The 27,844-nt window shown below is 36.1% G+C and overlaps 1 long non-coding RNA gene across 2 annotated transcripts in view; it reads right to left on the reverse strand.

Annotated features, from left to right (window-relative positions):
* Window positions 1-2,908: 2,908 nt before the first annotated feature.
* LOC141497565 (uncharacterized) overlaps window positions 2,909-27,844 on the reverse strand; it is a 317,802-nt gene continuing 292,866 nt past the window's right edge. For both annotated transcript variants that reach the window (XR_012471358.1, XR_012471357.1), the window contains exon 5: window positions 2,909-7,804. This is a non-coding gene — a long non-coding RNA (uncharacterized LOC141497565). The remainder of the gene's footprint in view (window positions 7,805-27,844) is intronic.

Here is a 27,844-nt window from a genome sequence, read left to right on the forward strand (position 1 = left end):
CTAAATACCATGCTTTTTTTTCTTTTTTAAAAACATATATATATATATATATATATATATATATATATATATAATTATATATATAATTATATATATGTATATAATTATATATATATATATATAATTTTTTTTTCTTTTTTTTAACATATACACATATAGGGGAAGCTAGGTGGTGCAGTGGAATACTTACCTAGCCATGTGGCCTTGGGCAAGCCACTTAACCCCATTGCCTTGCAAAATCGTTAAAAAAACATACACACATATATATATGAAATGTATTTCATTAAATATTTCCCAATTAAATATAAAAGTATTTTTTAAAATTTTGAGTTCCAAATCTCTCCTTACTTCCTGCCCTTCCCCCCATACCTTGAGAAGGCAAGAACTATGATATTGATTGCATATATTATCTCACACAAAACCCATTTCCATGTTAGTCATGTTGTAAAAGAAGACACATTTTAAAAGGCAAGTAAAGTTCAAAAAGTATCCTCTACTCTTCATTTCAACTCTGGTTCGGTTCACCTTTTTTCTCTTTGGAAGTAGATAACATTTTTCATCATGGGTCCTTTGGAATTGTCTTTGATCACTGTTGATCAGAATGATCGGAATATTCTTCTTAAAGGATTGTGGTTACTTGTATACAATGTTCTCCTGGTTCTACCCATTTTGTATTAGTTCATATAAGACTTCCCAAGTTTTTCTGAAACCAGCCTGCTTGTCATTTCTTATAGCACAATAGTATTCCATCTTAACGATATACCACAACTTTTTCAGCCATTCCCTAGTTAATGGGCATCCCCTCAATTTCTAATTCTTTGCCACAACAAAAAACAGCTGTTATAAATATTTGTGTATATATAGGTCCTTTTCTACTTTTTAAAATCTCTTTGAGATATAGACCTTTTAGTGGTATATCTGCGTCAACTAGATGGCACAGTAGATAGAGTGCTGGCCTCAGAGTTGGAGAAGATAGGAGTTCAAATCCGGCCTCAGATATTTGACACTTTTTAGCTGTGTGAGCTTAGGCAAGTCACTTCACCCTGATTGCCTCTCATCCAAGGTCATCTCCAGTTGTCTTGATTCTTATTTGGCCCCTGGACCCAAATGGCTCTGGAAGAGAACTGAGGCTGGTGTTTTAGTTCAATATCCCCCTTCACTCAAATTCAGTTTACTTGTTTGTCATGGCATCACCGCTCTGATATCATGGCCTTGTTTGAAAAATGAAGGACAAACATCATCATCTGGGTCAAAGAGTAATGTACAGTTTTATAATCTTTTGGACTATTCTGAATCATTCTTCAAAATGGTTGGACTAGTGTACAACTTCAACAATAATGCATTATTGTGCCATTTTACCTATATGGTTTCTTGCAGCAAAGTAAGAGATGTAGTTCTGAATGGAAAAATGTTCTCAACATGTAGAGGAAGTACAACTGTCTAAATTTCATCTTTGTTTCCTATATTTTGTCTCCAACTTCAAGGATTGTTCAGGTGAGAGGTGCTTAAAACCTGGTTGCTTAATGGAATTTTTAAAAAAAAAACTTATTAATAGCTTGCAAGGTTATTATAGAAGAAGCACAAGATGAATAGACTTTTCCACCTTTGATTTCCTCTTTCCCTTTTACCACTGTCTCACTGAAACCAAGGAGGTCTGTCCAGTGATCTTGAATGGAAAGAAATAAGGAGTTTATAAAGAAGTAGGAAGGTGATAATCAAAACCAATTTAGAGCCTCATGGCAGTGATGCTCCCACAAACACTAAAGCATTCTTTTTTCCAATTACATACAAAGTTTTCAACATTCATCCTTTTGCAAGTGTTTGAGTTCCACATTTTTCTACCTCCCTCCCCAAGGCAGCAAACAATTTGATATACATTATACATGTGCAGTTGTTTTAACATATTTCCATATTAATCATAATATGATCAGAAAGGATAATGGTCAATGTTGAAGGGGATGTGGGAAATCTGGGACACTAATACATTGTTGATAGAGCTGAGAACTGATCTAACCTTTCTGGAGAAAAATTTGAAATTATTCCCTAAGGGCAATAAAAACCTGCATCTCCTTTGATCCAGCAATATCACTACTGGGTCTGTATCCTGAAGAGATCATGGACAAGGGTAAAAATCCCACATGTAGGGGCAGCAAGATGGTCCAGTGGATAGATCACCTACTCTGGAGTCAGGAGGACTTGAATTCAAATTCAGCCTCAGACACTTAACACTTAGCTAGCTGTGTGACCTTGGGCAAGGCACTTAACCCCACTACCTTGCAAAAACCAGCAAAAAAAAAACCAAACCCACATGTACATTCATAGAAGCTCTGTTTTTAGTGGCAGAGAATGGGAAATTGAGGGTATGCCCACCCATTGGGGAATGGCTAAACAAATTGAGGTATACGTTTTTGATGGAACACTATTGTTCTATTAGAAGTCATGAGGGATGTGCCTGGAAAGACCTGCATGAGTTGATGCTGACTGAGATGAGCAGAGCCAGAAGAACATTATACACCTTAACGACACCAGGTGATGATCAACATTGATGGACTTGCTCACTCCATCGGCACAATAATGAGGGACAATTTTAGGGTATCTGCCATGGAGAATACCATCTGTATTCAGAGAAGGAACTGTGGAGTTTGAACAAAGACAAAAGATTATTATCTTCCATTTTTAAAAGTTGTTACATGTATTACGTAATTTTACTATCTCTAATATTTTCTTTCTTCCTTTTGGATCTGCTTCTCTCAACTCATTCAGTTTTGATCTGTGCATATCACTGGTGCAAATGTAAAGACTATATCAGATTGCCTTCTGTTGGAGGAAGGAAAGGAAGGGAGGGAGAAAAAAATTGCAAAACTCAAAACCTTGCAAAAAATGATTGGGTGAAACTACCATTGTATGTAATTGGAAAACCAAGAAATATCTATATAATAAAAAATCATATTGTGAAAGAAGAATTAGAACTAAGGGGGGAAAATCTCTGAGAAGGAAAGAAAAACATAAAAAGTTTTAAAAAGTGAACATAGTATGCTTTGCTTTTCATTTAGCATCTGTAGTTTCTTTTCTGGATGTGGATGGCATTTTCCTTAACAGATCTCTCAGTATTGTCCTTGATCTCTTAATCAATGAGAAAAGTTCCTTCTATTGTAGCTGATCATCTCACAATGTTGCTGTTAATGTGTACAATGTTCTCCTGATTCTGCTCATTTCACTAAGCATAACTTCATGCAAAGGCTTTTCTGAAGTCATGCTACTCATGATTCCTTATAGAATAATAATACTCCATAACATTCATATATCATAGCTTCTCCAACCATTTCCTAATTGATGGGCATTATAAGGAGTATTTCATAAAATTTCATAAATACAACTATTAGTTAGCCTTAGCTTTACAAATGTCTTTCTCCTTTATTCTCTTTTAATTAGATCTATTTTTGTTTTTGCTCTGAATGAGATTAGGATTGTTGTCCCTGCTTTTTATTACTTCAGCTGAACCAAAATATATTCTGTTACTGCCTTTTACCTTTAACTTGTATGTATCTCTCTGCTTCAAATGTGTTTCTTGTAAACAACATATTGTAGGATTCTGGTTTTTAATCCAGTCTGTTATCTACTTCTGTTTTATGGAAGAGTTCATCCTATTATAACTCTGTATTTCCCTCAATCCTATTTTCCCTCTGTTTGTACTTTTATCTCTTCTTTTCCCTTATCCCTCTCCTCACCAATGTTTTGCTTCCAACTGTTGCATCTTTCAATCTAGACTCCTTCTACCAGCCCTATTCCTCCTTTAACTTTACCTTTATTTTTACTTATACCTTCCTGTTAATCAGTCTAACCTTCTCCTTTCTTTTCTCCCCCCCCCCACTTCCCTGTAGGGTAGGATAAATTTTGAACCCATTTGGGAATGTATGTTATTTCCTCTTTGAGCCAAATCTGTTGAAAGATTTACTTGGTGCTCACACCCTGCTTTGTTTCTGTTTACTATAAAAGGTCTTTGTGCCCCATCATGTGGTATTATTTATCCTCTAATGCTTTCTCCCAGTATAATCCTTTTTTTGCATGTCTTAATTGTTATATACCTGTCTTGATCCACATCCTCTGTCAAAGTATACTTCTTTAAACTGTCTTGATAGAAGTACAATTCTCAAGAAGTCATAAGTATCCTTACATCATAATCAGTTTAAATTCACACCCTCTTCTCATGAACAGTCTCTCCAACTGTCCCAATATAAATACCATCCACAAGAGCTAAGAGTTTGACCACATCATAGTCAATTTATACCTATATCCACTTTTAACTGATCCAATAGGAATACATCATTCAAGACCTAACACTCTCTGTTTAAATATGTTCCTTTCAATTGTCCTAAGAGAACTACAGTTCTCAATAGTTAATTCACATATCCTTCTCCCAGCCTTCCATTTACTTTTTTACACATCTCTTCAGTCTTGTATTTGAAGATCAAATTTTCTGTACATTTCTGATCTTTTTTTAGGTAAGTTTGAAAATCTATTCCATTGAAATTCCATCTTTTTGTGAAATAATAGGCTGAATTTTGCAGCGTAGTTGATTTTTGGTTGTGAGTCAGACTCCTTAGCCCTCCAGCATATCATATTCCAGATCCTCTGATCCTTTAATGTTGAAACTGATAAGTTTGACTGTGGTTCTTTGGTATTTAAATTGCTTCTTTTTATCTGCTTGTAGTATTTTCTCTTTTAGCTGAGAATTTTGAAATTTAACTTCAGTATTTCTAGGGTTTTTATTGTAAGATCTCTGGGGTAATCTATTGGATACTTTCAAGGACTATTATTGTTCTAGGATGTTAGGGAAGTTTACCAAGATAATTTCCTGCATGATATTGTCCAGGCTCTTTTTTTCTGATTGTGGTTTTCAGGTAGACCAATAACTCATAAATTACGTCTCCTGGATCTAATTTCCAGTTCGGTCATTTTTCCAAAAAGGCACTTTACATTCAGTCTTTTGGTTTTGTTTGTTAGAATCTTAGTTTCTCACGGTCATTCATTTCCATTTGTCCAATTCCAGTTTTTAATGTTTTATTTTCTTCAATTAACTTTTGTGTTTCCTTTTCCAGCTGGTCAATTTTACTTTTAAAATTATTTTCTACAGTTAATTTTTCATAATTGTCCCACATGACTCTCATTTCTTTTTTCCATTTTTCTTCATCTCTTCTTTGGTTTTTAAAATCCTTTTTGAGCTATTCCAAGAGGCCTTTTTGGAACTGAGATCAGTTCATCAACCCCTTAGAGGTTTCACACGTAGGCATTTTTATCATTGCTTTCCTGTTCTGAGATGATGTTTTTATGACCCCTGTCAGAATAGTAACTGTCAATGGTTAGTGGGTTTTTTCCATCATTTTGTCAGTTGATCACTGGTCCTGTGGTGTAGGGTGTATAGTTCCAAACTTTTGTTAGGTGGGGCCAGGGTTCTGATCCCAGGCTTTCCACTCCCATATTCCCACTCCCTGTGCTAGGGTAGCCCACATCACACTAGCTTCCCAGGGCTCTAAACCTTGCTCTTTGAGCTGACAGAACTGCACCAGAACCCTAGTTGCACTTTGGCCATAAGCCTCTCACTGACTTCCTAGCTCTCCTGCCTCCGCTGGGCTATAGTTCCCTTTTAACCATGTGACAATCCTATTCCTGAAGTTGCTCTAAGATATTTTACTGAAAAGTTGTTTCACTGTTAGTTTGTTTTTGGTGGGTTCTGTTGCTTTAGGATCTGTTAAGAGGCTTCATTCAAAGTTGTTTGGAGAAGGTGAAGCTAGGTGGCACAATGGATAGAGCAGCACCCCTAGAGTCAGGAGGACCTGAATAAATATCCAGCCTCAGACACTTAATATTTTGCCTTACAAAAAATCATTTGGGAAAAAGCTCCAGGAGATTCCTAGCCTCACACCACTATCTTCTTGGCTCTGCTCCCTATTGTGACTTAACACTTATTGCCTCACGTCCAGGGCCATCTTCCTATCTGGACACTGGACCCAGATGGCTCTGGAGAAGAAAGTGAGGCTGGGGACTTAGCACAGCAGCCCTCACTCCAATCTAGTTCATGTGCTTGTCATGGCATCACCTCCGTGATGTCATGGTCTTCTTGAAAAATAAAGGACAAACATTATTATTATTGGCTCTGCTCCCTATTATTTAACAAAGTATTCTTTTTTCCCAATTGATATTTTATTTTTTCAAGTGCATATGCATATTTTAAGTTACTTAATTTCCTTCCTCCCTTCCCCCCAGCAGCATACATTCTAGTGAATATCATACATGTACATTTGTGTTTAACATGTTTACAGATTAATCATTTTTGGATGAGGAATTCATATTAAAGGGAAAAAAAGAAAATCATGAGACAGGAAAGAAATAATACATAAGAGAATTTTTTTAACAGGTGGATGTAGTGTTCATTCAGATTCTGTAGTTTTTTTTTTTTTTGTTTTCTTTTTTTCCCTCTGGATATGGATAGCAATGTCCATAGCTGGTCTCCTAGGGTTGTCCTAGCTCTCTGAACTGCTGAAAGGAGCTGTTATACATCAAGGTTGATCACCTCACAGTGTTGTTAGCATGTACAATGTTCTCTTGGTCCTGCTTCCTTCACCCCAGCACCCTCTAGCTGCCCCTATTCTAGATGATTAGGAGGATGATGTATCCTTCACAGTGATTGAGGGGAGGGGCCATTAGAAGAAGGCTGAATTCAAGGGCAAAGAAAATGAATTGTACTGTATTTTGTCTTTATTCTTTTCTCAATTTGGGTGAAAATAGAAAAGAGGGAAAAAAGAATGTAGATCTGAAAATAAAGTAAAATGTAATTTAGAAAGATAAAAGTTTGTATCCTGCACACATAATCCATTGGAATCCACTTAGTGTCCAAGGAATGAAAAGGTGTTCAGCCCATTGGTGGTGGCTTTTTGGGGGGACATGGGTAAGAACTACTCATACTGTGGTCTGATAGAGTTTTGATCTCTACTATTGTTGAACGTACCCACGTTAATGAGATCCACTGAAATGTGGATTTACATTGTGTTTTGTTTTTAGTTTTGTTGATATCTATTTATATTTAGCATAACATTTTCTGACCATCTAAAAATTTCTACTGTAAATTAATTGCCTATTCCAGTTTTATGTCTGTAATTTGTTGTATGTATGTGTACATCTCTGTCTTCCTATCTAAATGGCAAATGGTTTATCAGTTTTATTAGCCTTTTAAAAATTATTGCATTTATTTCAGTAGTTTTTTATTTTAAATTCAATTTCTATGGTCTTTTGATTTTAATAATCCCTCAGAATCTATCACCTATTCAAAATTGTACAGGAATAAGAATTTCTTTGACATTGTACATAACAGGTATTCATCTAGATTTATCTGTTTATTTATCAAGGTATTGGAGTTTTTTCCCTCCTGAAGTCTTTGGTATTTTCAGGTTTTTATCCCCCTTTGATTTTCCATATAATTGACCTCCTGACTCTCTTCTCTCTGAAGTTGGTTGCCTTGGGGGCTAGATTACAAAGCATCTCCACCTTCTAAAGAAGACTGGCTTACCTACATGTCTTCCCTAAGTTATTTTGGGGTACTCAGAACTGGCCCCTGGTGATGCTTCACAGTCTTGTTAGCCCTTTCACTCATAAGTGTCTTTTACTGATGACCAGTCCTACTCTCCTTGAAGGGCAGTGTGCAAGCAAATTTCCCCTCTTCTTGCCAGTCTTCCCCTTTCCCCAAGCCAAGAGCTGGGTTTGGATATTGTGTTCAGTAATATGAGGTCCTTCTTCCCTTGGAGACCACCTACCAAAAAAGGAGACACATAAGCAAAGTCAAGACATCTAATCAGTCAAACCACACTTTAGCTGTCAGCCACACACAGGTTTTGATTTTGGGTTCTTTTGAGTGGGGGAGCTGGGGGGGGATCTACCTGGGATGTAATGAATGGACAGGGGTCTCCTCTACAGCCCCCATGAAGGCGCTCCTTCCTCTGAGGAGTTTATAACTTTATAGACAGTTGTCCTAAATTAAATTTTACTTTATTTTCAGATCTGCATTCTTTCCTTCTCTCTTCTCTTTCCACCCCAAATTGAGAAAACATTAATGACAAAATACATTCTGGGATACTCAGATATGCAAAGGAATCTGTTATCTCTTGGAGGTGGGTGTGTCCTCTGCCATCAAATTCTACCTTGGGATGAGAATTTGAGATGAAATCAGATTACAGCACTAGATACCTTCTTTCCCCTTCTGGTTTTGTTTTAATTTTTCAAAAATCACCGGGCTCTATTTTAAAAGAAAATTATAAACACTTTCAGAACCCCTTTTTCACTTTAACTGATTAATTCTTTATCCTCATAGCTGATGGGAAAAAAATATCTGTCTTAAGTGAAGTGAACCTGAGAGCAAATAAGAGGAAGATGTTAAAGAAGGGAAAAGGCTCAGTTGTAATAAAGTGCTTTTGTGGTGATAAGGTTAACTGAAGTGCTTTTCTTGGACTTTAAAATGAAAGGGTTAACTGGAGAGAGGTCCCAGACAGAATTAGTGGCCTAAGCATGTTTTTGTAAACTGACCTCAATATGGGAGACTGTCTTCTCAAACAGAATACAACCTTGCACTATTTAAGGTTCTCTCGCTTGCCCTCCCTTCTGCTCATGCTCCATCCTTGAGAACTTTGCAAATGGAAAATTCCCTAACCTATGGGTACTTGGCTAAGGTCCAAAACCTTTCTTTATAAGCAATTTCCTTTCTCTCCTCTGTAATTGGTCAACTATCCTAAACTCTTTCTTTCCTTGACTTCATGACCTTACATGTAGTAAAGGCTGGCTGAATCAGGTTCCTATCTATATGAGTTCTCTCTCAATTGTCTATGAACCAGGGTGTGGTCCCTAAGAACCTTCTCCCAACATTTCTTGGTGTCAAAACCTAGGAACTAAGTGGAAATCCCTTTGTGAATCTGAGGAATCTCTTTCATCCAAAGGGAAATAGGTCTTTTCTCTTGATTTTTCCCTAGTCATCCCAGTCTCCCACCTCTATGCTCAGCAATAGGCCCTGGAAAGCCCTGACCTTTCTTAGGCAGTGGTTGCTTTCAGTTTCAGGAAACTGCCTAGCAAATGAACTAGGTCAAACCAAGTGGGACTTGTTCAGGAGGGACAACCTGAAAAATCACATCATTTTTCTCCTTTCCACTTTCCCTTCTCCTGGGACACTGAAAAACGGGGAAAGAGCATGTGACAGGGACCTTAAACTTCGAAGAATTTCTCCTTTGGGTTGTTTCCTGGATCACTGGGCAGATTTGAAGTTGGTGAGATTAATCAAAGACACATCTATCCTTCCCTGTAACATCATCTGACCTGAATTTACCCCTAGAAGATCAGGAGAAATGGTTAAAAAGAATAGGTTTCTAAATTATAATACAGTTTGGCAACTTGACTTTTTCCCTGTCTTCTCAGTTATAGTAACCCTTAGCTTGCAACCTCCTTGTCCACCAGACTCCCCTTTGTAGTGAATCCCAGGGGGCTGCTAGATAGAAGCAGGACGGTCCAAAACTTGGCCTGAATTTAATATCCTCTGACTCCCCCCCCCCACTTCAGTTTGTCTGATTTGAGCTCTCTCAGGGAAATAGTCATTCTTATCTGCACTTGCTGTATTTTGGGCTCTAGTCCAACAGTCTGAAGATACTTTGGATGAGTTGGTGCCTAAATGCCCACGGGGGGCAATTGCTGTCCCCCCCAGTAGATCTCCAAGGGGACTATGAGAAGATTAGAGAAATCATTCACAATTCCAATAAATGGCTCTCACTGAAATATACCTACCTTCCTCTACTGAGGGAGTTGCTATTCTTGGTATTCATTCTTATTAGATTTGGGATCCCAAACATCATTGGTCCAACTTTTGAATTCATTTTTTTCTTACCTTCAACAATATTTAAAGGACTATGAGAGATTATAGAACCTTGTAGGTATGCCTAGAATTAGGAAAATCCAAAACCTAAGCCAGCATAAGATTTTTTTTCAGCACTGATAAGATGTCTTTGTATGGCAAATGTGTGTCTGTGATAAGTTCTCTAAATCCTGGATGGCCATCCCCCACTGCCAACTTTTCTTCCGTCTCCTTGCCACCTTGAAAGAGGGGAAAGTCTGTCCTCTTATTCCTTGCTCAGTATATTTCACCCCCAACACACACACACACACACACACACACACACACACACACACCCCTTTTTTTCCAAAATGCAGTACAACTTCTGTGTAATTTAAGGCCCTCCCCATTTTGAGAATAATGCCAATAGTGTCAAGGCTTACTTGCCTCATTAAAGAACAAATGGGAAAAAGGTAAAAAGTAATTGAGTTTTTTTTAAATCTTACAAGTTAATATCAAACACTGATCACTACAAATGTATCTTAATATAATTAAGATTTGGCTTCTATTAATTTTCTATGTTTGAAACTTAAGGAAACATTTTGCTACTTCCTAAATAAATAAAATTTTTTTCTATTTTTGTAGGTTTGTATTTGTAAGTTATAAATGTTTGTAAATGAATAAAAAACATCTGCAAAGGCTTATATAATGCTTTTATCTTTAAGAAATATTTGAATTGTAACATGAAGAGGAAGAATTGTGCTATATTAAGTAAAATCATGTACTGGCTATATGGTTTATGTAGCTGTCAAAGTGAGATTTTAAATAAGTTACTTAATCTGATATACTAACATTAGTGAAAGATATATTCATTGGAATGAATATAGTCTAAAATGGGGTTGCCCAAAATAAGGCCCATGGGTTGCAAGTGGCCAACAGTGTGATTTTCTGTGCCGCCTGTGGCTTTTAATTGTCACGAGGCCAAAAATAAAATAATAATTTTCATGAAATATGTTTTAGATATTTTAAGTCCATCACTAACAAATAATCTCGTTGATGTTCATTTTCTTTGGTGTTTTTAACCAGTATTACAGATAACATATCACATGGAGTTTTCAATCTGTGGGATGTGTTCAGTCTGTATGATGCTTACTGTTGTGTTGTTACTTTGTTGTTTTGTGTTTGCTTTCTCTCTTTGCACCTTCACCTGTCGTATTGATGGCAGCGTTCCCCCACATTCTTAGAAGTTAAGAGACAACCTTTTATATCTAAGAACCATGACCCCAGAGCCCTCACATAGTACTACATCCACTGAATCCAGACTGTATTTTTTATTCTGGATGCAGTCCTTGAATAATTATTTTAATGCAGCCCTAAGGTAACCTAAGGTTGGACAGGCCTGGTCTGAAACATGATTAAACAGTATATTAAAGGGAAAATGCAAGTTGTGTGGTTTGAGTAATGGATTTTAAAGACTTAGGAAATAATAATAATAATCATAATCATAATCATAATCATAATAAAACTACAAGGAAAGATGAGGAGGTATATAAAATTTACAGAAGATGGTTAAAATAGGTAGAAACAAAGCATATGAGTAGGTTTGACTTTCTAGAAGTAAAAGGATTGATCAATCTAAAAAGAGAAAAGAGTATATAGAGAGTTATGAATCAATAGATAAGACTGGGAAACACAAGTGAAATTAAACTGAATTTCTTCTGAGATTGAATTATAGCCCAGAGTTATACTAAATTGAGATGCACTCTTAAATGTGATTGGATTTATTTAAAAAATTAATATTGGACTTCCACTTTTGCGATCTCTGGCAGTGAATTGACTGAAAATGATAAACCTCATAATATGAAATGTTTGGAATGTATAAGGATTTGAGTTAAATATAAACACTACAGTATTTAAATCAAAAATGGGATTTGTGTGTAATACCTTTATTGCTACCAATACCATTTGGAATATAGACTTAGATATAATTGAATTCAGTTTTGGTCACATTTTAAATGAATTATGTCTCTCCTAATTTGATGTTTAAGATGAACCATAATTTATTATACTATTTGAAATTAAAAATTTTAAACTAAGAATGCAAAACAAAGTTCCCTCTACTTAGTTTTAGTGTTCTGTAAGGTAATCTGAGAATACATTTAACCAAATCACAAAATTTTCAGGTTTATAGCAGTTATGATTACTAATAAGGACAACTCCTTTCATAAACTAGAACATTGTGAGATTAGAATTGCATTGTTGAAAATAAGAAAACATGAGTTAAGACATTTAAGAATTTGTAAACTTGCTTTTCAGAGGAAAATTATTTAAGGTTAGTTTGAGTTTTGGAATCATGAGGTTTTTAATTAAGTTACAAAGAAAATCTTGAATAAAAAAAGGGATTTTTAGAAACATCTAGACAGATTTTTATCAAGAGTTTTTTTGTGCTGCAGAATTTCTTCTGAATAAAGAAAAATCTTTGCACAAGAATAGGGTATAACACACAAGCATGTTTTCATCCAAAAGATATTATTTCTTGATATACATACAGGAGTTTGCATCATTTGAGGGTATATTCATATATGAGTCACTTTGGAGATTTATAGTGGGATTATTTGTAGTGATAAAGATAAAGATGAAGAAAAATGTGTTGCCATTACATTGCAATGATCTTTTATGTGCTCCATAGAAAGATTTTAGATTATTCTCTGGTTGTTATTATCTGAGGGAGCTGGCCAGCAAGAGAGCAAATTCCCTAGGTTTCTTCAGGCCAGAAAAGCAGTTTATGGATTTATGAGATTTATGAATTCTTTATCCATTATGTATTTGTAAAAGGGAATATATTAGAAATTTGGTTTTTAGAAATCCAAATTTGGTACAATTAATTTAACTAATTTGAAATTTGTGTACTGGAGTCAGGAAGTTACCTCATCTCTACTTCATATCATTGTAAACTGCCTAGCATTGGACAAACACTTTATATGTTAATTGTGATTATTGTTTTGTACTTAAGAATAAGTAGTTTATATCTGATAATTTTATATGAGTTTTTTTTTAAAAATATGAACAGTTTGCTAATAATACCTGTAAGGAAATTTGGACATGTATTTAACTTTACAAAGGTATCATCTTATTAGTAAAGGGTTTTGCTTCAAGTTTCAAATAATAGTAATTTTCTTGATTATAATGTACAAACTTTTGTATAAGTCATGTTTACACAACTTGTATATTATAAAATATAGGCTTAAACCTGGAGGGATTTGCATGAACTGATGCTGAGCGAGATGAGTACAACCAGAAAAACATTGTACACCTTAACAGCAACATGGGGGTGATGATCAACTTTAATGGGCTTACTCATTTCATCAGGGCAACAATCAGGCATAATTTTGGGGTATCTGTGACGAAGGCCATCTGTATCCAGAAGAAGAATTGTGGAGTTTGAACCAAGACCAAAGGCCATTACCTTCAATTTAAAAACAATGTTATCATATTATGTAATGTTGCTATCTCTTATATTTTAGGTTGCTTCCTTAAGGATATGATTTCTCTCTCATCACATTCAATTTGGATCTGTGTATACCATAGAAACATTGTGAAGACTAACAGACTGCCTTCTGTCTGGGGCTGGAGCGAGGAGGGAAGTAAGATTAGGGGAACAATTGTAAAACTCAAAATAAATAAAATCTTCCGTTAAACAAATATAAGCTTGGGGTGGCTAGGTGGCGCAGTGGATACAGCACAGACCCTGGAGTCAGGAGTACCTGAGTTCAAATCCAGCTGCAGACACTTAATAATTACCTAGCTGTGTGACCTTGGGCAAGCCACTTAATAACCCCATTTGCCTTGCAAAAACCTAAAAAAATATATAGGCTTAAAGAAACTAAAAGAAAAACTAGTAGAAAAAAATGTTTTTAAATCAGCTGTTATTTCTCAGACCTTCTTTTGTAACTGCCTGGATTTTTCCACCTTTGCCTAAAGTTAAGAAGTACTATTTATTATCACTTATGAAAATGTAAACTATTTGAAGTTCCTGTCATAATATTGAAACCTAAAGGTCAAAAAATACAGCCCACTGCAAGATAGATGATGGGGCAGGCAGGGACAACAAACCCAGTTCCCTTCTCCATGGTCCCTGTCTGCAAGATCAGCCAGCCCTGAGAAAAAGCCAACTTTGAGCCATGGAATTTCAAAACAGTGAACCTGACCTGCTATAGATCTGCAAGTTTCTATTATAGAAATTATTTCTAAAGATGAGTCTTTATATATTCAGGACAAATTCAAACTGTAATAAAAAAAACAAGTGATGAATTCTAAGTGAACTCTCTCATTTATGTGTGAACCTAGTGGCCTTTTTATTGCAAATCCATGAAAGGACCACAGGAATCTAGACCTAAGCTGTGATTGGTGAAATTGTTATTTAGGGACTATAAATGCTTTTTGTTCTAAGGTTTGACTTTAGCTATTAAGTCATTAATCCACCATTAAGAAGAACTGCTACAAGCTACTCAGGGGAATGTGATCCTGAAATGTCACAGGTGGAGGTCAAAGTCTAACAGGCTGGAGGTACCATCGTTTGGGTCAGTCCCAAATAATCTCCTTCTGGCTCAGTTTACCCATTGTGTCAAGTAGAATTGCATTGTGCATAGCTTACCTGAAGTCAAACAGAGCAAAGGATGTTTCATCTTACCGTATATGTGTTAGAACTAATTTGAAGTTGTTTTTGTCAGGTCCCAGTTTTTGTTTCTCTTTAACTATTTTCCACATTCAGAGCAAATAGCCAATGAAAGACATGGGTGCATGTGCAAAGTGCTCTGGTACCATGCAGTGGTCCCCAACATACTGAAAAGCCCAGTGCCATCTGGATGGGAAACTGCCACATAATATACTGATTCAATATACTGATTCAACCACCAATTACCAAACTTTGAGATTATTTTTTTAGCTACACTTCCTTGTATTTGTTTTTCCTATTCCTGTGTGTATACAATGAACTCCCACCAGGTTGGACACTTGGCTGACTCTATCTATCATGCTCCATCCTTGAGAGCTTTGCAAATGGAAAATTCCCTAGCCTATGGATACCTGGCTAAGGTTCAAAATCTTTCTTTGTAAGTAATTCACTTTCCTTACTCCTCATGCTTAAAAGGCTGAGTGAAACAGGTTCCTGTCTATGTGAGTTCTCTTACAATTATCTATGCATATGGGTGAAGACTCTAGTACCTTTCTGGGTCCCATCCCCAAAAACAGAGTGCAATGGCCCCTCCATCCAGAGATCCTTTATTTTGAGAAAGCCAGAGATTACAGTTCTTCCTCCCTTAAAAACTTCTGAACAGGATGTTCTTTGCAATTCTTTCAGATTACAGCCTATTAGGGAGGTGCAAATTATGACTACTACTCTCGCTGTGTTTCTTAGAAATCTATAAGACTTTCTGTTTTGTTTGCTAAGAGGAAAAATGAATGGGATCAAGGTAATACAAGGGATATTAACTGAGGAAAGAATATTCTTAAAAGTTAGAGAGCACACTCTTTGGTCTATAGATCAATCACTTATCTTTGTAAATTGGGATGCAGAGTATAGACATCAAATGAGAATTTATGTAAAGTGGTTAGCACAGTACCTGGCATGGGGTAGGTGCTATATAAATGCTTATTCCATTTCCTTCCCCCCCCTTTCTGAATAAAAGTCAGTTTTTCAGAGTCATCTACATACCAATCCCTTCCCCCACAAAAAAGGGACAGTTTTCCATCACAACTCCATGCTGAAAACCCTCACCAAGATCTGCTATGGGCAACATCATACATATACTTGGACAAAATAGGTGACTGAATGATGAAATCTATCAAATACGGCATGTTTGAATGTTTCCCCTTAAAGACTCTTTTGGGGGCAGCTAGGTGGCAAAATGTATAGAGCACTGGCCCTGGAGTCGGAGTACCTGAGTTCAAATCTGGCCTCAGACACTTAATAATGCAAGCCACTTAACCCCATTGCCTTGAAAAAACTAAAAAAAAGAGACTCTTTTGATTTTGTCTACTTCAAGAAGACAATTAATGAACTCTGCTTCAAGTAGTGTAAATGGTGTTGATAATAAGGAATATTCTTAAGAAACCTTCATTTGTGACAGCATTCATCATTCAAGAGTATCTTGATGCTAAGCTGACTCTGATTACTATATAAAACTGGATTGAGTTGGTTTCCTCACTTAGCTCTTTGTCAGGAAAGTTCTATATACTGTGTAATACATACGTAATGTTTCATTGATTGTTTTAGTTGACTTTCTAATTGTGTTTTTTAAGATCAAGTGTAATTATGCCAAGGAAAAATGTGTAAACTGTAGCTCTTAAATGCAACATTTGGACTGTTAAGGGATATTGAGGTGACTGTTGGTTTGGATAAATTAAAAATTTTGAAAATGTTTCAATGTGGAAAGTTCTCTGGGATAGAGGAGGGGATGGGGGGATGGGATGAAGAGAAAAAAAAAAACAAAAAGCTACCGCAAACTGACAAACTATTCCTTTGAAAAGAAGCTAATTAACCCTCAGAAGTACCTGGAAGCTGGATAAACCTTTTACAGTAGTTTTTTTTTCTTAATGTCCAAGTCACATAATAATACATGATACAAATAGGAACAAGAGCCATTCCCCAGTACATAAATTTTCAAAAGGAGATGAAAAGGAAATTTTCAAAGGAAGAAATCTAAATTCTCAACAACAGTGAAAAATGCTGTAAATCAGTAATAGAGGCATGCAGCTCTTAGCTTTCAACTCACATTTGTCAGATTTGCAAATATCACAAAAAAGAAAATTGACAATTGTTGGAAGAATTTGGGGAAAATAGATATGCTAATACATTGTTGTTGAAGCTATAAATTGGCTCAGCTATTTGAGAAAACTTTTTGTAACCATATCACAAAAGTCACTAAATAATGTAGACTTTTTGACCTATTTTGTTTCTCTTCTATTAAGGGCCAATTTTGTTTTAGTGGGTAGTTCACTGACCTAAATTAGGAGCCATAATTTTTTTCCTTAAGTGTCTAAATTCACCAGGGAGAATCTTAGCCCATGATTTGCTTTGCAAGCCTGGTCAGAGACAGGTTAATAGATGATGTGCCTTTTTACTTGCTTTTAATGCAATCAGTTGTCATTAAAGGAGCCAGAATACAAATCTGCATAGTTTGTGATGACCGTAAACACTTCCTACTACTAATTCTGATGAGCATCTCAATTGAGTTTTGACACCCTGCCCATATTTTTGCACAAAGTAAATTCCTTTGAAGGTCTGGAGCCAGTACATACTTAAGGAAAGAGGCTGTTGATGGATATCCAGCACAAGTGATGGTTGTGGTTGAGAGAACAGATTAAAATGGATATTGGTAAGCTAGAAACAACTAGAATTGGTAACTGATTGAAGGGTGAGTCAGACTGGTAAGGCAAAACTGGATCCTGGGAGCCTGGGAAGATGGCAGTGCCCTTGAGAATGAGCAAGCTATTTGGGGGGGAAACTATGATCCATTCTGTTTTTGAGTTTGAGATGCCTCCAAGGACTGCCAGTAGGCTCAGACTGTAGGACTGGGGGCACCAGAAAGAAACCAAGGCTAGAAATATCAAGCACAGGCTCATCTGCAAGGCGCAGTGCTCTATAACTATTATGTCGTTTGAACCTCATGATAACCCTGAAAGATTTGTCCATTGTTTTTCAGGCCTGTTTGGACTCATCACCTGATATGGGGTTTTCTTGTAGATATTGGAGTGGTTTGCCATTTACTTTTCCAGCTCACTTTGACAGATGAGTAATTGAGGCAAACAGGGTGAAGTCACACAGCTAGGAAGTGTCTGAGGCCAGATTTGAACTCACAAAGAAGAGTCTTCCTGACTCCAGGCCTAGTCCTGTAACAATTTAGTCACAGAGCTATCATTATTATCCCTATTTTACAGATGAGGAAATTGAGGCAAACAAAAGTTAAGTGACTTAAGCCCAGGCTTATACAACATGCCCCAAATCTGTTGATCTGTTCCTTCTTTTATTGATAGCAGTTTTTAGAAATAAATATCACTTCCCTCTGAGTACTGCTTTGAACCATCCTGGAAATTTTGGTATGTTGTCTCATTTTTATCATTATCTTCAATGAAATTAATGTTTATTTGATTTATTCTTTGATCACTCTTTTCTTTTTGACTAAATTTAGTTTCCAATGAATTTTGCATATACTTCTAAGGTCCTTTATTAATTGTAATTTTGATGGTTTGAATAGGGGTTCATTAAGAATGTATGTTTTTTTCTATTTGTGAGGTTTTGTGCCCTAAAGATATGTTCCTTTCTCTTTCCATTCAGTATTCTCCAGAGGTGTCTTGATATCTATGTTTTCTAAAATTCTATTCTCTTTTTGCTTCAGGAGCTGTCCTGGGCTGGAAAAATGACTTACTGACTTTTAATTGGTCATCCCACTTAGAATTTGATTTGATGTACTTTTGAAAAGTGGTGCATAGAGATGTATTAGAAGAGTTTGGTAGAAGAGCTCACTTCTGCTATTTTGGCTCTGCCTCCTCATATAGCTTAAAGTTTAGTTGAGAAGGGAAGAAGATATGAAATGATAGCTACAGGAATAGTATGAAGCTAGGGGAGAAATGAACATGTTTATAGGCAACAGAGAAGACTCCAATTGACTGGGAGAAACTGAGGATTTGAAAAAATGGAGTTGTCTGAGGGGGTGAAGAATAAAGGAGGGTCTGGTAACAAGGGTAAATATGGAAGGGTTTTCCCTGAAATGAAGGAAGAAGTAATTGCCAACGATGCCAGTTTGTAATCTGAGATGTGTAACCTTTAAAACAATACTCAGATATGTAATATAACTGGTTTATTTGGTAATCCTACACATTTTATTTTATGCATTTTTAAACATTATTCTGATAGTTATGACTTTGCCAGACTATTAACATGAAGCAAAGGACAAGCTTTTGGCTTGTTTCTTTTTTTTCCAGTTAATTACGAAATGGTGGAGAATGGATAGAAGGCTTTGGGAGAGAAGAGAATTCAAGCAGTTTATAGAGAAAGGATTATGGAAGTAGAGGAGGACTACCTTACTGCATGAGGTCTGACACAGGAATTATGATTTTTATGTTGATTATTATGATTAGTGTAATGAAATTAATAATAATGATGATAATAATTTCATTTCTAGAGATTCTTTTCACAGCCAGGCTCTGGGTCTAGGAAAACAATGAAAAGAAAGTAACTCGCATCAGGCCCTGACCTGTGCTTGTCTGTGTGTATCAGTTTAACTTGTACTGTGTACTGAAACCTTCCAAACTGTCTGATCAACTCAGATGTTCCCACAGGACTCCTACTTGGATGATTATGTGATGTAATCTTGGTATTGTCCTATATGGTGGACTTGTCCTGGGATGAGCACTCAAATCCCAAATCTGATTGTTCTATGATCCACCTTCCCACTTAGAATATCTATAAAATTTCTGGATCCACATCTGCAAGGTAGAGCTCCAGTTCCTTACTATGGAAGTGATTACTAATCTGCTGCCTGGTTACTTGTACTCTCTCTCTGGCCTGCTTTGTCATGCTCAGATTAGAGATGGTTTAGTAAAACCTAGATTAGGGGACCCTGGAATCAGGAGGACTGACCTAAGTCACTTAATAATCTCCTAGGTGTGATCTTGAGCAAGTCACTTAACCCCATTGCCTTAAAAAAAACAAAAATAAAAGCACTCCCCCTGCAAAATCTAGTTTAACAGATTCCAGTTGAGATTAGGTAACATGTCCATTGAGGAGGTAGAAGTAAAATCAATACAGGCTTGGAGTTCTCTCTAGAGATCTTCTCCAAAGCTAAGTATTAGTCTCATTTCTCTCAAACATGAAAGGAAGCATAGATATGTTCTTCTTACATCTACCAGTCCCCAAACCATTCTCTCTCCTTTTTTCAGGGAATTCAGAATTTGCATAATAATTTTATTTTCCATTCAAACCCCTGTACTATATTCAGCATCTGAAGAGTTCACTCAGATGCTTCTAAATTTTGTATGTGGGAAGTATCCTGACAGAGTTCTGACTGACAACTGACTATTTTATCTAATCTCAGTTACTCTCATCTTTGGATATCTGAGAAACTCAGTTCTTGTAGCACTGCAGACTTGCTCACATCAGCCTTTTTTCTTCAGTACAAAACAGGTCCAAGTAACCCCTCCTTGTTTCTAATACAGAAAACAGTTTTATGCTTCAAATTAGACAATGGTCAGATCTTAGAAAAAAAAAATTTAAATCTTGATTTAAAATCTGCCTCAGCTACTACCACTGTCTCTTGTTTTATATTCTATTTCATTCTCTCATTTTCTTTTTCCAGCCCAGATTAAAATATTTTTTAGTCACTTGACACATTTATTAGCTCCTAAGTTTCATTCTTTGCCTCACAGGTCTCTTTCTTTATTACAGTGGAGAGAAATCATTTGGAAGACATTTTCTTCCAGAAACAATTTAATCTTTTGGACAAAACAACATTTACAGCATTAGGTATCAGAGAGAAGGAGAATCAGAGTAAGAAGCTCTGTTTGAGAATCAGGTATGATTATGGAGATCATCTGCTTGAGAAGACCATGGATGGGATCGAGGTACTTGTAGAGTAATTGACCTTACCAAAAATGGAATTTTATCAGATATTCATGTGAAGGAGGACATGGTGGAGGATGACATCAGAGGAATGTATGAGATAAAGAGAAAGGGGAAGAGGTAGCTCTTAATAGACTTATTTTGTTTTTCATTGAGTTTGGGGTGATGTCTTTAGCTGGGAAACTAGGGGTAAGTAGGAAGCAGTATGGGAGTTTTGAGGAAAGAGAATGTTTGGAACAGCTCTTGTGTAGAGTAGGAGGAGTTAAAAAAAAGACTACCTGTTTTCGTGCAGCATGATTTCATCATTTCCTTTAGTTCTCTATTGACCTTTTGAGTGGGATCAATAAAGTGGATGGTAAAATTATTAAGGGCTGGATTCTGGCAAGGGATGGTTAAGCAATAGGACAATGGAGCAAAGTATTTAAGAATAGAAGATAGTTTAGAGTTGAAGTGACTTGCTAAGAAGTTTAAAGGGAGGAGGAAAGTAGAGTGAAGGTGATGCTAGGAAAGAGCTAAGGTATGGAGGAGCATGGTAAGAAGATGAAGAATCCACTAAAGAGTAGTTCGGGATAGGGAGAGATAGGCAGATTAAGGATTAGGAAGTTGCTGATTTCTTGACCCCCAAAGTGAAATACTTTTTAATGATGGCAAGATCAAGGGTACAAATATTCCTATGTGTAGTTGGTATCCTGGAATAGATCATGAGAGTAGAAAAGATCGGAAAAATTGGGAAGTTATATTTGAGGGAATGAATACAAAAATATTTGATTTTGCTTATTATTATGAGTAAAGGGATTGTGCTCAGCTCTGAAGATACAAATAGAAAACTATGGCTATCTCCACTTTCAGAGGCAAGTAAGGACCATGGGGGGAGGTGATCAGTTTTCTCAGATTTCATATATCATTATGAAATTTGGGATAAATACAATTTGTTGTGATAGCAGTTGCTTTGCTCAACATCCAAGCAGCCAATATATTTTCACATTGGGGCTTAATTATTTTTATAGAAATACTCCTTGAGAAATATCAGAGTTGTGAGGTTCACTCTGAGCATTTCACATTGGTTTTAGACCAAGATCCCGAAAGAGAAAAATGTTTTCAAAAAAATATCCTCCATCTAACTCCTACTTGGGGTTCTTCTTGAACTGCATTCCCCCCAATTGTTAGCAGTCCCCCATTCCTTAATTATTGTCTATTTCACATATACACTGTCTTACTTACATTCAATTGGTTTTTCCCAGTTGAAAGTAAACTCCTTGATGCCATGGACTGTGTTTTTTCTCTCTCACCCTAGTAGCCAGTAACAGGGCTTTGCTCACAATTCACTGAATTGATAAGGAGAGTTCAATTGAATTAAATTAAGAAGAGAGTTTGCATCAACTAAACTGATCTATTGTTGTGTGAAACCTTTTGCATTTACTGATGGACAAAGTTCTTGGTTTAGTCTTTAGCTGTGGTTTTTTTGGTTTTGTTTGGTTTTTTTTTTTTTGGTCTTGAATCCAAAGAACATGACTTTGACTTCATTCAAAAGTTAGGCTACTTTAGTTCACTATCCTCTCATTGATTTGAGAAAACAATCTCAAAGTATCTAAAGAAAAATTAGAATCCCTGTAATATGTGGTTTTTTTATTCTTTACTTCATTTAACATGATGCCCAGCAGCATAAAATATTTTTTCTCTCATGTTTGTCAGTGGTATCACTATGACCTTATCAAATAAATTTATGTTGACAGTTTTCTCAAATTATCTAGTCTCCTACAAACCCAAATAAGAGGCATCTTCAAATTCCTAGTTATCATTTAAAAGACTGTGATGCTGATTGTTTTTATTAACTTTATCTAGCCTTTGAAAATTAAAGTTCCTTGGTCATATAATATTTTGTGGTAATGTTTAGATGGAGCAACTATACAAGCTGTTTCATGAATTTATTAGCATTCATGTTCAATGAGCTTTGTTTGTCATTTTACAAAAGCTTAAGAAAACTGACTTTTTAATTAGTTGCAACTGGTAATTGGTTGATTCTTATCACAAATATGCAACCTTGTAATGTTGGGAGCAAAAGGAATGGTTTTGATACTGACTTTTTGAAGTTAGAAAATCATAGTGATAGAGGAAAACATGTTTGTTTAGCTGGACAAAATATCAGTTAAAGAATTAATGGTCATTAATTATCTCAGCCATCTTTTAAAGGATTTCACTATAAAATCAACATTTTTCTCAGCCTCGGAGCATCCCAAATTCCCCTAAGAAACACACTAATGAATTATCTGAATGGAGGAATGTCTGCCCAAAGTCTAGGGATTCTTTCTTACCACAAGAATAGGAACCCCAAGTGGCCTCAGCTCTCAATTTGTTTTCAACCTTTCAAAAAAACATGTTTTATGGAAGTTTACAAAAGAAAATTTTCTGAGACTGGTCTCAGCAAAGGAAAGTTTTTCTTCACCTTTCTCGAGAAAAGGCACCCCAAGATAGAATCTTAGAGAGCTGTGCTAAAAGCACAGCAAATTTGCTTTATAAAGAGTCTAGCCACACTTGCCCCACCCTAATCCCCCATTCCCCTTTAAACCACTGGCTGGGTTTCAGGGGGATACAGTCTATTCATAGAAATCTAGCCCAGCAACAGAAACAAAGAAAGGAATGTGCTGTTTTCAGAATATGTATCCCACCAGATGGTGGGGTGATCTGCTTCTGGACCCTCATAGTTTAAAGATCCTGATGACCTTCATAATTGTTTTGACTAGAAAAAGTAGGATTCTCATGGTCAGTCCTCAGCAAAACAGTCTTATTGCAAAAGGAGGATGCAGTGGGTTGCAAAGTTTTTGGAACACAAAGTTTTCTTAACATACATGCTTCTTTAACCCTGAGGGGACTTTACCAGAAATTATTCCACTCAGAAGCTTTCTGAAAACACACAACTGTGACTTCTTGCAGTCCCCATCTACTGTACAGCAGAATAACTTACTTGTCAGCAAAACTGATGAATAGACATTGGTTGTCTGATCATCTCTGCCTAATTAACACAGCTATTGACCACCATACTTCTGTTAAGATCAAGCAATACACATTTATTAAGCACCATTATGTGCCAGGTACTGTGTGAAATACTGGTGATAGAAAAATAAAGGCAAAAGCCATTATAGACCAATGAGGACAACATGTAACTAGAGACGAGGCAATGCAGAATAAAGAGGAGATCATGACTAGGCAGATGACACTGAAGTTTTAATTGGGACTAAAAGGAAGCCAGGGAGGTCAATAGTTTAGTAGAGGAGGGAAAGCATTCCAGGCATCAGGGATGGCCAGAGAAGATGCCAGAGCCAGGAACAATTGACCACTGGACTGAAGAGCTTATGCTGGGGAGTAAGACTCCAAAGGGCTTTGAATGCCAAACAGAGAATTTTGTATTTAATTTTAGAGATGATAGGAAACCACTGCAATTATTTAGTTGGAGAAGCAGGAGATGACATGCACTTTGGAGGCTATGTGGAGAATGATCTGGAGTAAGAAGGGCCTGGAGGCAAATAGACCCAACAGAGGATTAGTTCATTACTACAGTAATCTGTGCTTTTGGGCTCAGAGAAGAGAAAGGAGTATATTGGAGAGATGTGGTAAATCAATAGGCTTTGGCAACAGATTAGAGAGATATGGGTGGGGTAAGAAATAGTGGCGTCCTGAAGAAACCTCGACTTTGAGCTTGAGGAACTGGAAGGATGGTGTTACCTTCTACAGTAATAGAGAAAGCATGAGGTGGGGTAATATGTAGGAGGGAAGATAATGAAACAGTTTGGTGTTGGACATGGTGAGTTTCAGATATCTATCAGACATCCAGTTTGAGAAGTCTAAAAAACAGCTGGAGATGAGCAGAGAGTTTGGGACAAGATAGGGGAGTCAAAGGTATAGAGACATTAAATAAGTCCAAGGAAGCTGATGAGATTACTAAGTGAAGTAATATATATATATATATATATATTAGAGAGAGAGATGAAGACACAGAGCCCATTGACATACCCTGTTATATGAATGGCAGGAGGGCATGATCTGGAGGATAATTATTACCAAAAAGGAGAGAGAAGGAAAGTTCAGATAAGTAGAAGAACCACAAGATAGTAAGAAACCTGCTGAAGAGAATTTATAGGAGGAAAGAGTGATCAACATTGTCAAAGGTTGCAGAGACTGAGGATGATGAGGATTGGAAAAAAGGCCACTGGATTTGGCAACTTAAAAGATCATTAATGTCTGGAGAAAGCAGTTTCAGTGGGATGATATGCTGGAAACCAAATTGTCAGGGAGTAAGAAGATCATAAGAGGAGAGGAAGGAGACACCTCTTGTATATATGGGTTTTTCTAGGGCTTTAGCTACAAAGTAAAGAAGAAAGATAGGTCAATAGTGGGAATAGAAGGATCAAGTGAGGGTTTTTTTCCAGGATGTGGAGTCATGGGAATGTTTTTAAGTAGTAGAAAAAGGAAATAGTCAGGGAAAGACTGAACACAAGTGAAAGAATGGGGACAACCAAGGGAGCAATCTTGTTAGAGGAGACAGGATGGAATGGGATGTTTGAACAAAGAGAGGGATTCACCTTTGTAATAAGGACTGAAACTGCTTGATCACGTGAGATAGGAGTGAAAAAGAGACAGTAGTAAAAGGCATCTGAGTGATAGATGAGAACAAATGGGAGAAGAAGAAACTCATGGTGAATGACCTCAGATCTTTTTCTATAAAATATGATGCAAGATTCTCAGCTGAGTGAGTAGAGAGCTATTTGCTTCTGGTTAGATGATTTAAAAACATATAGATGAAAAAACATACAAAATGAAAAACAGTTAAAAGTAGAAGATGTATAACTGGATATCAAATCTGATAAAAACTCCAATTACATTTGGAAGTTGAGAGGAAAGAGTGGACAATATGAAGTTGCAGCCTGTTGAGATTCTAACTTTTTTAAATTTTCTGTTTCACCATGTGTCAAAAAGACTGATCTTCCTTTCTAAACAAGGAAATGACATCGAAGAGGTACTTGGCTTAAGTTCTCCTCTTCCAGCCTCATTTCCTATTTTAATTTCATATTTTGATATTCACAACTTGAAAATCCTGTACCATGTTCATCAATTTAAGTGCAATAGATATTAAAATAATTGATCAAATTGTTCATATTACACCCATGAGCAAATTCTAATAGTGAGAATTGTTTTTCATTAAGTTTTAATGGGAAAATCATGCAAGAATGTCTTTTGTAATGAGATTTCACCAAAATGAAGATCGCAGGATACCATTGAGTTATCCAAGTGAAAATGCAAGTCAATAAGCATTCATGTCCAGAGAATGCTGCTTCACTCTTACGGCCGTGAGTGCTGACAGAACTGCAGTCTGCCTATTTGACTGGACTATTATTAAATAGACAAGTGCCTAGGCCAATGCAGGGAACTCCTAGAAAAGGATTCCTCAGAATAATAAATTTTCGTCCTTTTTGCCTTGTAACTTTCCAGAGGAAGTCATAATGGATGTCAAGAGAAAGGAGAAACCTGGTAGGAAGTATGAAAATGTGCCAAATTAAGAGAAATGGAGTCCCTTAATATGTGCATAAGGAGCCCCGTGAGCTGCATATTATCCCTATTTTCAAATTGTACTTTTTACTTATTTTGTTAAGTATTTCTCAATTACATTTTATCAGATTTGGGCCTTACTCAAGAGTGTGGTGGGCAGCATGGTTTTTGTGGTTTGTTTTGTTTTTTGAAAGGTAATGTGGTTAAGTGACTTTCCCAAAGTCACACAGCTAGGTAATTATTTAAGTGTCTGAGGTCATATTTGAACTCAGGTCCTCCTGACTCTTGATAGTGCTGGTGCTCTATCCACTGTGCCACCTAGTTGCCCCAGGGCAGCATGTTTGATATATCTCTGTGTTTTACTACTAAAAAGTTAAGAGTGAGATGGAAGCTACTTCTTTGGACTATTTAAATTCAAATCCAACCTCTTATATTGACTGACTATAGGAGAGTCACTTAACTTCTCTAAACCTCAATTATCTCATTTATAAAATGGGCATCATAGTTATAGTTCTTCAGAGTTGATGTGAGGAATCAGTTGAGGTCATATATGTCAGTGTAAGAGAATAATTTTCAGTTATTTGCATATATTTGCATATCAGTCATTTTGGCTGACAAGGTCAGCTGAAAAATCATAGAAACCAAAAAAAATAGCAACTTGCATATGTATAAATGCAAATGTGTTATGGTTAATAAAACTATTTTTTCCCAAATAAACCTAAAAGGTTGCAATTGTTATCCAGATTTTACAAAGGAGAGCAGGGTAAAAATAATAGCATGTTATGGTTCCATGCATAGCAGAATCTGAGTTCACTAATGAGATTCCTTTTTTTCCATTAAAATTTTCAGTTTAATTATCCCATCTCAATGAAGGGCCTTTAATCTCTTTTCTACCCTGTTAAAGAATGGTTTTACATGTCATCACTGAATTTCCCTAAAGAATACTATACAAATCCAAAGAAGGAACACATTAAGTATTAGCAATTTTAAATAAGAAAATTAAAAACAAATTACTACTTAAAATTAAAAAAAGCTTTTGAACAATTAAAATCAATGAAGATAGATATGAGAAATAGTAGAGTAGAAAAAAAACTGTGTTTCAAATATTAATGATAAAGTATGATCTCCAAAATACATAGAGAATTGACACAAATATAAAACATCAAGAACTAATTCTCAGTCGATAAGTAATCAAATGATAAAAAGGTTTGAAAATAAAAGCCACAACCTCCAAAGACAGCCACCAGAACACGTGCTACATACAGATGAACAATAGCCAAAGAGATTACATTAAATGAACATCACACCATGCAGATTGTCAAAGATGACAAAAAATGGGAGCAGTAATTGTTAGTAGGGTTGTAGAAAGGACCTTGATCTATCATTCAATTGAGAAGTAGCCTATTCCTAGAACCAGTAAGTAATCTCACTACAGGGCTAAGGAAGTAAAAAGCAGATACTGAATTAAACTATATGCTACAATTTCTGAAAACAAAGTCTGTGTCCATTCATTCTTGGACTATCAGAAAAAAAAAAACACCCTAAAGTAGATTAACGTATTGTTCAAAAAGAAATAAAGTATACCAACAATCTAAGGAAATTGGGGAAAGTTGCACAAAATGATGTAAAGTGAAAGGAGTAGAACCAAAAAAACTATATACCCAATAGCTATATTATGGCAAATGTAATAAGTAAAAATAGTAAATATCACTAAAATAAAATTGCAAAGAGTAACTGAAAATCCATTGGAGAATACATACGGAAACATATCCACTCATCTTATCAGAAAAGCCTCAATAGAGTCACTATATCAGATTTATTTT

The sequence above is a fragment of the Macrotis lagotis genome, chromosome X (assembly GCF_037893015.1).
Source record: "Macrotis lagotis isolate mMagLag1 chromosome X, bilby.v1.9.chrom.fasta, whole genome shotgun sequence".
Lineage (NCBI taxonomy): Eukaryota > Metazoa > Chordata > Mammalia > Peramelemorphia > Peramelidae > Macrotis > Macrotis lagotis.